The sequence below is a fragment of the Cyprinodon tularosa genome, unplaced genomic scaffold (assembly GCF_016077235.1).
Source record: "Cyprinodon tularosa strain WSP-4 unplaced genomic scaffold, ASM1607723v1 ctg312, whole genome shotgun sequence".
In the NCBI taxonomy this organism is placed as follows: Eukaryota; Metazoa; Chordata; class Actinopteri; order Cyprinodontiformes; family Cyprinodontidae; genus Cyprinodon; species Cyprinodon tularosa.
The window spans coordinates 1,139,815-1,153,328 of NW_024039022.1; the positions used below are offsets into that span (position 1 = coordinate 1,139,815).

The 13,514-nt window shown below is 37.7% G+C and overlaps 1 long non-coding RNA gene across 1 annotated transcript; it reads left to right on the top strand.

Annotated features, from left to right (window-relative positions):
• Window positions 1-8,805: 8,805 nt before the first annotated feature.
• On the top strand, window positions 8,806-12,973 carry LOC119788245. Its single transcript, XR_005281437.1, has 2 exons — window positions 8,806-9,131; window positions 12,555-12,973. It is a non-coding gene; the product is annotated as an uncharacterized LOC119788245 (long non-coding RNA).
• Window positions 12,974-13,514: the final 541 nt, after the last annotated feature.

Below are 13,514 nucleotides of genomic sequence, written 5' to 3' on the forward strand. Positions count from 1 at the left end.
CTTGATTCATTTCTTTAAAAGCTTTGGTCCTAAGATCCCTGAATCTGGAAAATCAAAGATCTCTCCCTCTGTATGGAACTTTACTAACTGGACCACTGCAAAAACGAGCTAGAAATAAGTACAAATTTCTTAAATTAAGTATATTCACCCTTAATTTGAGTAGGTAAATTAGACAGTTTGCCAATGGAAGGAGTATTTTTACTCTTAAAATAAGATAATTAGATAATATGCACTTGAAATAAGAGAATTCAACTGTGTTTTCTTATTTTAAGTGTAAATTGTCTTGTTCCATTGGCAAAATGTATCTTTTACCTACTCAATTCAAGAACAAATGCACTTATTTTAAGAAAAAATGACTTATCTAGATTTAGATTTTTGTGTACCAGCGTGTAGAAAACGTTGTCTACCAATAAGCAAAAACTTCTGACCAAAAAAAATAGATAAAAAGGATAGAAATTATTTAGTTATTCCCTTAAAGAACAGCTATAAATCTGGTAGCTGAATGTGAGGTGAAGTCCTCCTCCACCCACATCCTGTAGTGTGCATCACCTTCTCCTCTCCCTGCAGAACATTTGAGGCCCTCAAGCGGCTGATGAGGCGTCAGCTTGACCACAGGCAGCACTCTCAGAGGTCTCCTCAACCATGAAGGTGGTGATAGATGCCGTGAAGACGGCGTGGAACATCGGGTCCTACATCTTTGACCTAATCCAAACCAACGCCATGGACAGGCGCATTCACAACCTGGAGAATGTCATCATTATCCACCAGTGTGTGATCGGGTTGCTGTTCACCAGCGTGGTGGCACTCTTCACCTACATCATCTTCAGGCGTCACTGACTGACTAGAGAGGGAATCTGATGTGGGGTATGATGAAGCAAAGTAGGAAGGGTTTAAGGAGGTTGGCTGGTCAAAACCAACATGGACGTCTGCACATTGTTTACCGTTTTTATAGCAAGAGGACCCTAAAATAATGCAATCCACACAGGAGGTTGCTTTAATTTTTCATTTTTATTACAGGATTTGTTTTTATTTCAGGGTGAACAAAAAGAAATTGTCACCACCTTTGTATTGTCCGGGTGTTTTATGTGTTTTCTTGAGGTCTGACTAAATAGTTTTATCCCAAAATACTTAAATTTAGCCTTAAAAGATTTGAAATAAAAAAAAAAAAAACAGTCAGACTTGTTATCTCTGGTTTCAGAAGCTAAACCTGTTGACTAATATACATCCAACACGTACTTCTCAGGTAATATTTTCCAGCATCCAAAGGAAATGTCTCCAAGGGGCCTTTATTTTTTATTTTTTACTAAAATGCAAGGTTTGTAAAACCAAAATGACATAAAAAAAAATCTATTTTAGTGTGGCTATGAAAACATTTTTCATGATCCTTTTGTATCACAACCACAAATATCCAATTTGTGGTTGCAATTGAATGGCAGTTTATGTGATAGACCAACATAATGATGAGCATATATTGTCCATAGAAAGGAATGAGGAAATGTCTGTGCATGACTCAGTTCAAGCCATTAACCTTGAACCTATTTAAATACTTGAAGCTCTGTAAATTCTACAAATAATAAAACATGTTTCTGCTTTTGTTGTTGTTTGTAAAATCTAAAGATGTCTGGTCAGAAGTTCCCAAGCTTTCTGGCTTCTGACCTTTAAAATAGTACTAGAACTGACTCATGACCCAAACTAATAGGGGCAATGTAAACATTTATAAAACATCGTTGAAACATAGGACTGATAGTGATGAAAACAGCATAGTCACCTGGCTTAAAAATCTAACATTTTTTTCCTGCCAAATCAGATTAATATATACTGGTATACCGGTATATATTTTGAGTGAAGTTAAACATAGTTAAATATAAATATAATTCAATCATCCCCTCTGGGAGCTGAACTTCATGAAACAGAAGCTGTGAAACATGCTTGCAGCCAGCAGTATCTCGGTGTGAGCTATTTTATCAGTTATCAGTACACATCTAAGGACAAAAAGTCAAACTGATGTCACTCGGTTGTGGAGGTTTAAGTGGATTGATAGAGAAAGTCGAGATTTTCCAAAATTCATATTTCAATATACAAAAAAAATTGATAAAAATAAATTGTTTAATTGTCCAGCTTTAGGACTGCATAAAGAATGTATTCTCTCTTTCTAAGTGATTTATTTTGTCTTTAAACACATAAATATACTTAACCATTACCATATTTATTGATTAGCTAAACTAGAATAAATTGATAAAGGACTTGTTTATCCCACAATTTAAATAATATAGCCATCGCTTTAGGACTTCAAGGTCTGCAGATCAGTAGTGAAATAGCCCTTTATAATCTTGAAATTTTTACAATTATGCTCTGCACTGTGGTGGTCTACTGCTCAAAATCACATTAAAATAGATTCAGGTGTCCTTAGGTAAGATTTAAATCGACTGTGTGAATACCTTTGCAAGGTTTACTATGTACTGTCTGCATCTTGTTATGGTCTTAAATGTTGGAGCTGTTGTGATAGAAAAGTTAAATGTGCTATCTAGAATATCTAGATCTATTTTACGTACCTTTTCCCCCATTAACAGTGTATAACTCATAACCAAGACTGTAGGTGCCAATGCTGTTAAAAGTAAGCCACTACAGGTGCTGGTCATAAAATTAGAATATCATGAAAAAGTAGATTGATTTCAGTAATTCCATTTAAAAAGTGAAACTTGTATATTATATTCATACATTACATACAAACTCATATATTTCAGATGTTTATTTTGTTTAATTTTGATGATTACAAATGACAACAAATGAAAATCTCAAATTCATCATATCAGAAAATTAGAATATTGTGAAAAGGTTCAAAATTGATGGCCCCTGGTGCCACACTCTAATCAGCTAATTAACTCAAACCACCTGCAAAAGCCTTTAAATGGTCTTTCAGTCTAGTTCTATAGGCTACACAATCATGGGGAAGACTGCTGACTTGACAGTTGTCCAAAAGACGACCATCGACACCTTGCACAAGGAGGGCAAGACACAAAAGGTCATCGCTAAAGAGGCTGGCTGTTCACAGAGCTCAGTGTCCAAGCACATTAATAGAGAGGCGAAGGGAAGGAAAAGATGTGGTCGAAAAAAGTGTACAAGCAAGAGAGATAACCGCACCCTGGAGAGGATTGTGAAACAAAACCCCTTCAAAAATGTGGGGGAGATTCACAAAGAGTGGACTGCAGCTGGAGTGAGTGCTTCAAGAACCACCACACACAGACGTATGAAAGACATGGGTTTCTGCTGTCGCATTCCTTGTGTCAAGCCCACTTGAACCACTGACAGCGTCAGAAGCGTCTTGCCTGGGCTAAAGAGAAACAGGACTGGACTGCTGGTGAGTGGTCCAAAGTCATGTTCTCTGATGAAAGTAAATTTTGCATTTCCTTTGGAAATCAAGGTCCCAGAGTCTGGAGGAAAAGAAGAGAGGCACTTCATCCACGTTGCTTGAAGTCCAGTGTAAAGTTTCCACAGTCAGTGATGGTTTGGGGTGCCATGTCATCTGCTGGTGTTGGTCCATTGTGTTTTCTGAGGTCCAGGGTCAACGCAGCCACATACCAGGAAGTTTTAGAGCACTTCATGCTTCCTGCAGCTGACCAACTTTTTGGAGATGCAGATTTCATTTTCCAACAGGACTTGGCACCTGCACACAGTGCCAAAGCTACCAGTACCTGGTTGAAGGACCATGGTATCCCTGTTCTTAATTGGCCAGCAAACTCTCCTGACCTTAACCCCATAGAAAATCTATGGGGTATTGTGAAGAAGAAGATGCAATACACCACACCCAACAATTCAGAAGAGCTAAAAGCCACTATTAGAGCAACCTGGGCTATCATAACACCTGAGCAGTGCCACAGACTGATCGACTCCATGCCACGCCGCATTGCTGCAGTAATACAGGCCAAAGGAGGCCCAACTAAATACTGAGTGCTGTACATGCTCATACTTTTCATGTTCATACTTTTCAGTTGGCCAACATTTCTATAAATCCTTTGTTTTTATTGGTCTTCAGTAATATTCTAATTTTCTGATATGATGAATTTGAGATTTTCATTTGTTGTCATTTGTAATCATCAAAATTAAACAAAATAAACATCTGAAATATATGAGTTTGTATGTAATGTATGCATATAATATACAAGTTTCACTTTTTAAATGGAATTACTGAAATCAATCTACTTTTTCATGATATTCTAATTTTATGACCAGCACCTGTACTTATGGTGAAGGTAATCACTCTCTATCTGTGCTGGTGTTTAAGATTAAACAAAACCAAAAGGAAAAAAAGACATTATTTTAATATAACAGCTGAAGAATTCTGCCATTGATCCTGAAGTTAAGCCTCCACACAAATGTATTTACTAAAAATGAATCTAGTTTTTAGTGGAGATAGAGTATTTACTTATCTGCCTGTTTAACTCAAAGCTGTAAATAAAAGTTTTTAACTATTTGTATGTCTACTGGTTTTGCCAACTGGGACTCACCATCATCCTCGATGCCAAACTCCTGCAGCGCCCTCTCATAATAGTCTCTCAGATGGTTCATCTTGGGGGTCTCCTGCAGATCAATTCAGTTAATCACTAGAGTTAGAGCCAGGCCAAAGCATCTGCAAACTAAATCATTGCGTATTTCCTTTCAGTTCATATTTTCCCTAAATCAGCAATGAACATTTAAATACAATATCTAAGAGTGGAAGTCGAGGTAAAAATGGTTCCAATATGGTCACCAACAGGTTTCTGGGGAGCATGTATGATAATGCTATAATAGTTAGTTGTCTTTTCAAGCAATTTCAGAAAACTGAAATATAATTATAAGTCACTCTAGGAAAAATGTTGGATTTTATATGGTGCTAAATTAGGACCATAACATGTACATGAAAAAAATCAAAAAAGAAACAACGAAAAAATGCAAATCTGTCAAGATCATATTTTACCCCATGAGATTAGTGCTGTGTAAGCTTATTTTATAGGCAAATTATGTAATTTTTCACAGCCAATCACACAGTTCACATACAATATTGATGATTTAAAGACTGTTTCAGTTCCCACGGTCCCTAAATGCTAAAGCTGGGAACAGGTTGTTCTGCCACTCTGTTGAGCTGTTGCAGGCATGCCCAAAGTCGTTCCTGGATGGCCACTGTCCTGCAGGCTTTAGAAGTTTCCCCTCTTCAGCACAGCTGCTTTTCAATGATGGCTGATTAACAGGCTTTTGCTGAACTGCAATCATCAGAATCAGCTGTGCTAAAGAAGGGAAACCTCTAAAGCAGGCATCCCCAAACTCGGTCCTCGAGGGCCGCTGTCCTGCAGGTTTTAGAGGTTTCCCTGCTTTAGCACAGCTGATTATGATGATTGCAGTAGAGCAAAAGCCTGTTAATCAACTATCAATTAAAATCAGCTGTGTTGGGGCAGAGAAACATCTAAAGCCTGCAGGACAGCAGCCCTAGGTGACCAACTTTGGGCATGTGTCATGATTCCACACCCCTGTCATCTGAGGCCCTGCGCCCACATGCCAAACAGGGTCATAAGTTTAAAGGAAAAAGAAAAATCCTGAAAAAAAAATTGTAAAAAAAGTTCTTTTAAAAAAATTAATATAAAAAGCAGTTTTAATTTTGAACAAACTTATTTTTCTGAGTATTTTTTAACAAACTTGTCTTTTACAGGTTTAAACTTTTTTTTAACAAACTTTATGACCTCAATTTATCTCCATATTTTCAGCGCTCACAAATGATTTACAGCACTGTTATTTTCTTATATTAGTGGCACGTTAGGTCTTTCTCCAACTGACTAAGACCAATTGAGGTAGAGCTCTTTCATCTCCATGGCAACAGCTGGAACAGTGGACAGCAAACCTCTCTGAGCGCAAAGATGGGAAATCTTTGAAAATACTGGAAAAAGTCAACATAATCTATAAAATAAAGGAGGGTTATTACTTTAATGTCTATAAAGCAGACAGAAACTACACATGAAGAAATTTTCAGACTCTTTGACGGGAGAGTTGAGGCTACCTTAAAGGTAGCTTCTGTCTCTTCAGCACTTTGGATGGCCATGCTCCACTGAAACTGCAGCTGCAACAGCGGTAGAATTTCCTGTACACGAAAAACAAACACAAAAAGAACAAGAAAAAAAATACAATTACAAGCTTAAACAGTAATGAGAATAAATAGTTTTGCTCTAATATGATGGATTTTGAGGCAGGAGCTTTGAAAGAAACGCAACTTGATTTTTTCTAATGGGGAGGAAAGGCTCAAAATGTAATTTAAAATATTTGGTTGTTCAAAATGCAGCGATTGTTTGAATGATTTAACAGATTAATCAGAAGACAATAAATGTGGACAGGTAATATGCAAATGCAAATCTTTATTTTATTGTATTTGCAAACATGCAAATTCATCATTCATTAAAACAAATAAAGGTATTTCAACACCATCCTGAAAACACTCCTTTAGATATTTGGTGTATTTTCTGCAGGACTTTGCATAGAATATCCCAACAAAGCCGTATTTTTTGCACTTTGGACATCTCTATAGCGTGGAAAGAAGAAATCAATTAATGAAAGAAGGAGAAACCCATTAGTAATTTGATATAAGCCATATAGGTAACCGAGGGTGTGTGGAAGATGGTCCTCTGGTTAAATTAGACTCATACTTGCTGTAGAATAAGAACAATAATCTCTCATCCCTGCGGGGAAAGAAAAGCTTCATAGAGTTTATGGACGAGGTAATCTTTTACAGACTACCATGGCAAGAGGTTGCCCAGCATTTTTTAGGGTCAAAGTTCAGATCTCAATCAAACCTGATCACCTGATCTATACAGGCTGAGCTATTTGGCAAAGAACTGAGCTTCTTCGTGTGTATATTTGCAAAGCTAGAACTAAGAGATAATCACCTCTAAATCTTTCATCAAATTTTTGCTTGTAATTATAAAGTGTTGATTCAAATACATGAAGGTATTAAGATTTCCATTTGTTTGTTGTTGTAATTAGGGGTGTCCTTTTTCATTTTTCATTTCCTGTACGATACTGGTATTGATCTGATTCGATATCAGCAAGAATCATACATACCTTTATTACTTATTTTATAGTGTGAAATTATAGAAAAGGCTTTACCAAATGATATTTCTCAGAGAACAATAACAACATCAGGTATGAGATCAACTGACTCAGTTCTTAGGCCTGCTATGAAGTTACTAAAGCTTCATAACAGGCCTGACCAAAGGCAGTCGAAACCTCTAAAACCTGAAGGACAGCGGCCGTGGGAACCGACTGCCAGCAGGCCTGCTTTAAAGAAAAGGAATATATTCCAATATAATTTTTTTGGCCTACATTGTATGGCTCAATATAAATATAGGATCAGAATAGCCCTGGTTGTAATAATTTGAATAGTGTAAATGCCTTTACAAGGCACTGAAGGTCCCTAAGGCTATGGTCATATTTCAGGCCTTAATGCTCAATTCTGATTTTCTGTTAAATCCGATTTTTCTTTGAGGTCGTTCATCCTTCCAAATAATTGTGACTTGCATGTTATTTCCTGTGTGAACTGGAACTAACTGTCTAAAGGGCTGCAGTTTAGAGTGGTTAAGAGAGGAAAAGAGGATGAATTTGTATTTGTGGAGATTTGACCCGACAGGTCCATGGTAGATAACATACCTAATTTGAGATGTTTTGGAGGTATCCAGTTCCTTGGGTTATGGAATAGGTTTGATCGCACTAGATCAAGAAAAGCATTTGACCATGTCAAATACAGCTTCCTCTGGAGAACGATGGACAGGTTCATCAGAAAAAGATGTTGAAATGTCTGAAGGGTCGGGCACAGGCGGGGATGGGGAGATGGAGATGGACAAGACCTCCCTCATCCTTGGCCCTATCTCAAAGAATTTTTCGAAATAGTCTAAAAATTTAGCTTTCAATTCATATAGTGGCATCTGGCAGTTTTTTTTAAAGGTTACTTTATACTTTTATTCTTTAAGTAGTTTTTGGAGCACATACTTTTTCACTTTTACTTGAGTAAAGAGGTCAAGTTGATACCTTAACTTTTACCAGCATGTTTTTAAACTGCAGTATCTATACTTCTATTTAATTAACAAATGTACTTTAGACACCACTGAAATTGTTCTGCTGCTGTCTTGCATGGTCATCCCACAACTTTCTTATACTGTATTATATTTTCCATTACGGCTACAATTTAAGTCATATTAAGATATGATAACGGTTTTCCACTGCTATATCTTAGGTTTCCAGAGCTAAAATGGGTTTAAGGTTTAATAAACATAAAACCATTGCAATTTTGTATGTTTTTCTTCATCCTTTTTTTCCGGTGCCCCCATTTAAATATAAAAACTGCCACCCCTGCCCACCAGGAAAATTTGGTCTTTTTGTTATTATTATTATTATTATTATTGGTATTATCATTGTATTTTTTTGCTTAATTTTTTTTTTTTTTTGCTGTAACCCAAACTGACCAACAAACTATCAGTCTTTTTATTATTATTGGTATTATCATTTTATTTTATTTATTTATTTATTTATTTATTTTTTTTGCTGTAACCCAAACTGACCAACAAACTATCATTCTTTTTATTATTATTGGTATTATCATTTTATTTTATTTTATTTTTATTTTTTTGCTGTAACCCAAACTGACCAACAAATTATCAGGATTTTGTTGATACTCGTTTAATATTTTCCTCCCACAGGCTGCTTTTATTTTGACATCTTACCTGAGGTTTTGTCATTCTCACATGGCTTGGCTTCAGTCAGCTTTTTCACATAATGGGGTCGTTTCCCCTTCAAAATAAACGCACTTTTACGTCTGTCCATTAAATTAAACTCATTGGCAAAGCAGACGGGGTTCTCATGTTGTCTTTTCCCACTTTTCTAAATATTCCAAATAAGCTGCAGTCTCTTTGAAGCCTTTTTAATAGATTTTATTTCTGCGCAGAAGCATTTCATGGTGAAGATCTAAACCGGAAACGAGGCTAACCAATGACGGGAGTTGGTATTTTAGAACAGTAATGTCAGACTATGTGCCAAACCGGGACAGCCCGGCTCCCTATCAGCTGGATAAATCACCGACAGGACGGATGTTGATCAGGATCCACCTGTGAACCGGGTCGGTGAGTTCCTCCTCATTTCCTCTCATGTCCTGCTGGTTAAAGCAGAGCTCAGCTGTGTCTCTCTGCCTGCTCCGCCTTCATCCTCTCTCTCTCTCTCTGGGATTCAGTGGAGAATCAAAGCAGAGATGCTTTCTGAGTTGGAAAAACAGGATAATAACAATGGAGTCAGGTTTACTGATGATGCCACACTGGGTGGAGAGCATCAGTGGAAAGAGGCTCCACGCACCAGAGGCGGTTCTAGATGAAATGTATCAAGGGGGCTGGGACAGAGGCGTAGCCAGAAAATTTTTATAAGAGTGGCCAGACAATAACCAATGTATACTGAGGGGTGAACAAAAGCAGCTAGGCACCAGAACCTCAGGTGCCTATCTGGTATGTTGCAAGAGGGCATTGTTTAGTGCAGGGGTCTTCAACGTTTTCCAGGCCGAGGACACCCTCAAATTTAATAGCGAGATGGAGCAGGGACCCCCTAATTATATGTATTGTATCAAGTTGTGTTATATCAAACTGGTCCTATATTTACTCTATTACAGATGGATTAATGTAACAAAAGTAATTTTGCCCTGGAATTATTAAAGTATTTCTGATTCGGATTCCTCTTTGATGGGACAGGTTTTGTGAATGAAACAGTGTCCAGCTTGAAAGGGCTCCTGTGTGTCGCTGAATGTGTGCATTGATCATGGGGAGTTCTAGACGGGGGCCAATGGGGGCCAGTACTCCTGTAGATCATGTCCTGACCCCTGTTATGGCCCCTGTACTGAAGACCTAATACTCAAAGAAATTCTAATGATGATATGTGCTGGAACAGACATGGTTACTGATAGATCCTTTGGATCTATTTCATTCTTTTTCTTTACAAATTCTGCTTTACTAATTATTCAAAAACAATAAGGTGATAAGTGTGATTAAGTGTTTCAGCCCTAGATATAATATTACAAGGTAAAAACTGAAAAAAATAAACGTCTATTAAAGCCTGTATATATGATCTGCCAAAGGAAGGAGGAGTTTGGCTCTTAAAACAAGATAATTAAATACTATCTGTTTGAAATACGCTAATAGATTATCTTATTTTAAGCAAAAGTCATCTTATTCCATGTGCAAATTGTCTTGAGTCAAAATAATATAAATTTATTTGAAGATGCTGGTGAAGATTCTCAGTCATCCAGATTAGTCATTCCAAAAAAATAAAATCTAAAACAATGCACTGGACTTTGTTTCAAAGTTTGAAAACTTTTGAAAAAGCCTCCTGGATGGGAAGCGAGGTACAGGTGCTGGTCATAAAATTAGAATATCATGAAAAAGTAGATTGATTTCAGTAATTCCATTTAAAAAGTGAAACTTGTATATTATATTCATACATTACATACAAACTCATATATTTCAGATGTTTATTTTGTTTAATTTTGATGATTACAAATGACAACAAATGAAAATCTCAAATTCATCATATCAGAAAATTAGAATATTGTGAAAAGGTTCAAAATTGATGGCCCCTGGTGCCACACTCTAATCAGCTAATTAACTCAAACCACCTGCAAAAGCCTTTAAATGGTCTTTCAGTCTAGTTCTATAGGCTACACAATCATGGGGAAGACTGCTGACTTGACAGTTGTCCAAAAGACGACCATCGACACCTTGCACAAGGAGGGCAAGACACAAAAGGTCATCGCTAAAGAGGCTGGCTGTTCACAGAGCTCAGTGTCCAAGCACATTAATAGAGAGGCGAAGGGAAGGAAAAGATGTGGTCGAAAAAAGTGTACAAGCAAGAGAGATAACCGCACCCTGGAGAGGATTGTGAAACAAAACCCATTCAAAAATGTGGGGGAGATTCACAAAGAGTGGACTGCAGCTGGAGTGAGTGCTTCAAGAACCACCACACACAGACGTATGAAAGACATGGGTTTCTGCTGTCGCATTCCTTGTGTCAAGCCACTCTTGAACCACAGACAGCGTCAGAAGCGTCTAAAGAGAAACAGGACTGGACTGCTGGTGAGTGGTCCAAAGTCATGTTCTCTGATGAAAGTAAATTTTGCATTTCCTTTGGAAATCAAGGTCCCAGAGTCTGGAGGAAAAGAAGAGAGGCACTTCATCCACGTTGCTTGAAGTCCAGTGTAAAGTTTCCACAGTCAGTGATGGTTTGGGGTGCCATGTCATCTGCTGGTGTTGGTCCATTGTGTTTTCTGAGGTCCAGGGTCAACGCAGCCACATACCAGGAAGTTTTAGAGCACTTCATGCTTCCTGCAGCTGACCAACTTTTTGGAGATGCAGATTTCATTTTCCAACAGGACTTGGCACCTGCACACAGTGCCAAAGCTACCAGTACCTGGTTGAAGGACCATGGTATCCCTGTTCTTAATTGGCCAGCAAACTCTCCTGACCTTAACCCCATAGAAAATCTATGGGGTATTGTGAAGAAGAAGATGCAATACACCACACCCAACAATTCAGAAGAGCTAAAAGCCACTATTAGAGCAACCTGGGCTATCATAACACCTGAGCAGTGCCACAGACTGATCGACTCCATGCCACGCCGCATTGCTGCAGTAATACAGGCCAAAGGAGGCCCAACTAAATACTGAGTGCTGTACATGCTCATACTTTTCATGTTCATACTTTTCAGTTGGCCAACATTTCTATAAATCCTTTGTTTTTATTGGTCTTCAGTAATATTCTAATTTTCTGATATGATGAATTTGAGATTTTCATTTGTTGTCATTTGTAATCATCAAAATTAAACAAAATAAACATCTGAAATATATGAGTTTGTATGTAATGTATGAATATAATATACAAGTTTCACTTTTTAAATGGAATTACTGAAATCAATCTACTTTTTCATGATATTCTACTTTTATGACCAGCACCTGTAGGCGTTAGCGTAAAGGGCCTTGCCTAAGGACCCCCCATGGGATTCAGGGGGTATTTGAACCCGGACCGTATGTGTGCATGTAGGGTGAGCTGTAATAACTGTATTTTATGTTTTTATATTATTCTATGAAACATAACTGAATAGTTTGTTCAATTTTACATTACTACTCAAAATAATGTACAATGTAAAGTTATTATGATCATTGGTGGTGAATAGATCAGTTACTCAGTACTTAAGTAGCCTTTTTACCAAATACATCTTTACTCTTACTTGACCGAGTCATTGATGGGGTTCTGTTTTCTCCTAATGAAGATTATTTATTTCAGTTATCAAAATGGCATTATAGTAGTTGGATAGAGGATTAATATATTTATACTGGGTGTGGTTAAGCAGAAAACATTTGACCAAGAAAAATTAAACATAAAAATAACCAAAATTATGTAGAAATAATTATTCCCTTAAAGAACAGCTCTAAAACTGGTTGCTGAATGTGAGGTGAAGTCCTCCTCTGCCCACATCATGCAGTGTGCGTCACCTTCTCCTCTCCCCTGCAGAGCAGCGGGGGCCCTCAAGCAGCTGATGAGGCGGCAGATTGGCCGCAGGCGGCACTCTCGATGGTCTCCCCCACTATGAAGGCGGTGGTGGATGCCGTGTGGGCGGTGTGGAGCATCGGCACCTCCATCTATGACTATATCCACACCAACGCCATGGAGGAACGCATCCACGCCCTGGAGAACGTCATCACCATTCACCAGTGTGTGATCGGGCTGCTGAGTGCCGGCATGCTGGCGCTCTTCACCTACATCCTCTTCAAGAAGCTCTGACTGACTGGAAAGGGAATCAATGTGGGGTATGATGAAGCAAAGTAGGAAGGGTTTAAGGAGGATGGGTGGTAAAAACCAACATGGACGTCTGAACACTGTTTACATGTTCAAAGCAAGAGGACCCTAAATAATGCCATCCACACAGGAGGTTGCTTACTTCATTTTTTCATTTTCATTTCTGGATTTGTTTTTTCAGGGTGAACAAAAAGAAATTGTCCCCACCTTTGTATTGTCCGGGTGTTTTATGTGTTTTCTTAAGGTCTGACTAAATTGTTTTTTTATTAACATTTTGATTTCATACTTAGGTTTAAAATGCTCCTCCAAATTCCCATAAGGAATGAACGCCAAATACTTAAATTTAGCCTTAAACGATTTTAGATTAGCTAATAAATCAAAAAGCATTCAGACTCGTTACCTCTGGTTTCACAAGCTCAAGCTGTTGACTTATACACATCCAACACGTACTTCTCAGGTGATATATAAACATTTTACAGCATCATAGCCAAATGTCTCCAAGGGACATTTCACTTTATGTTATTGCTCATAAGATGGGTCATCTAATGTAAAAGATTAGAACGAAAAATAAATTAAAATTAATAAAAAACATTTTTTCACCAAAACACAAGGTCTAACACATTTAAAACCAGTTTGACATAAAAAAAAAATCTCTTCTGTTGTGGCTATGAAAAC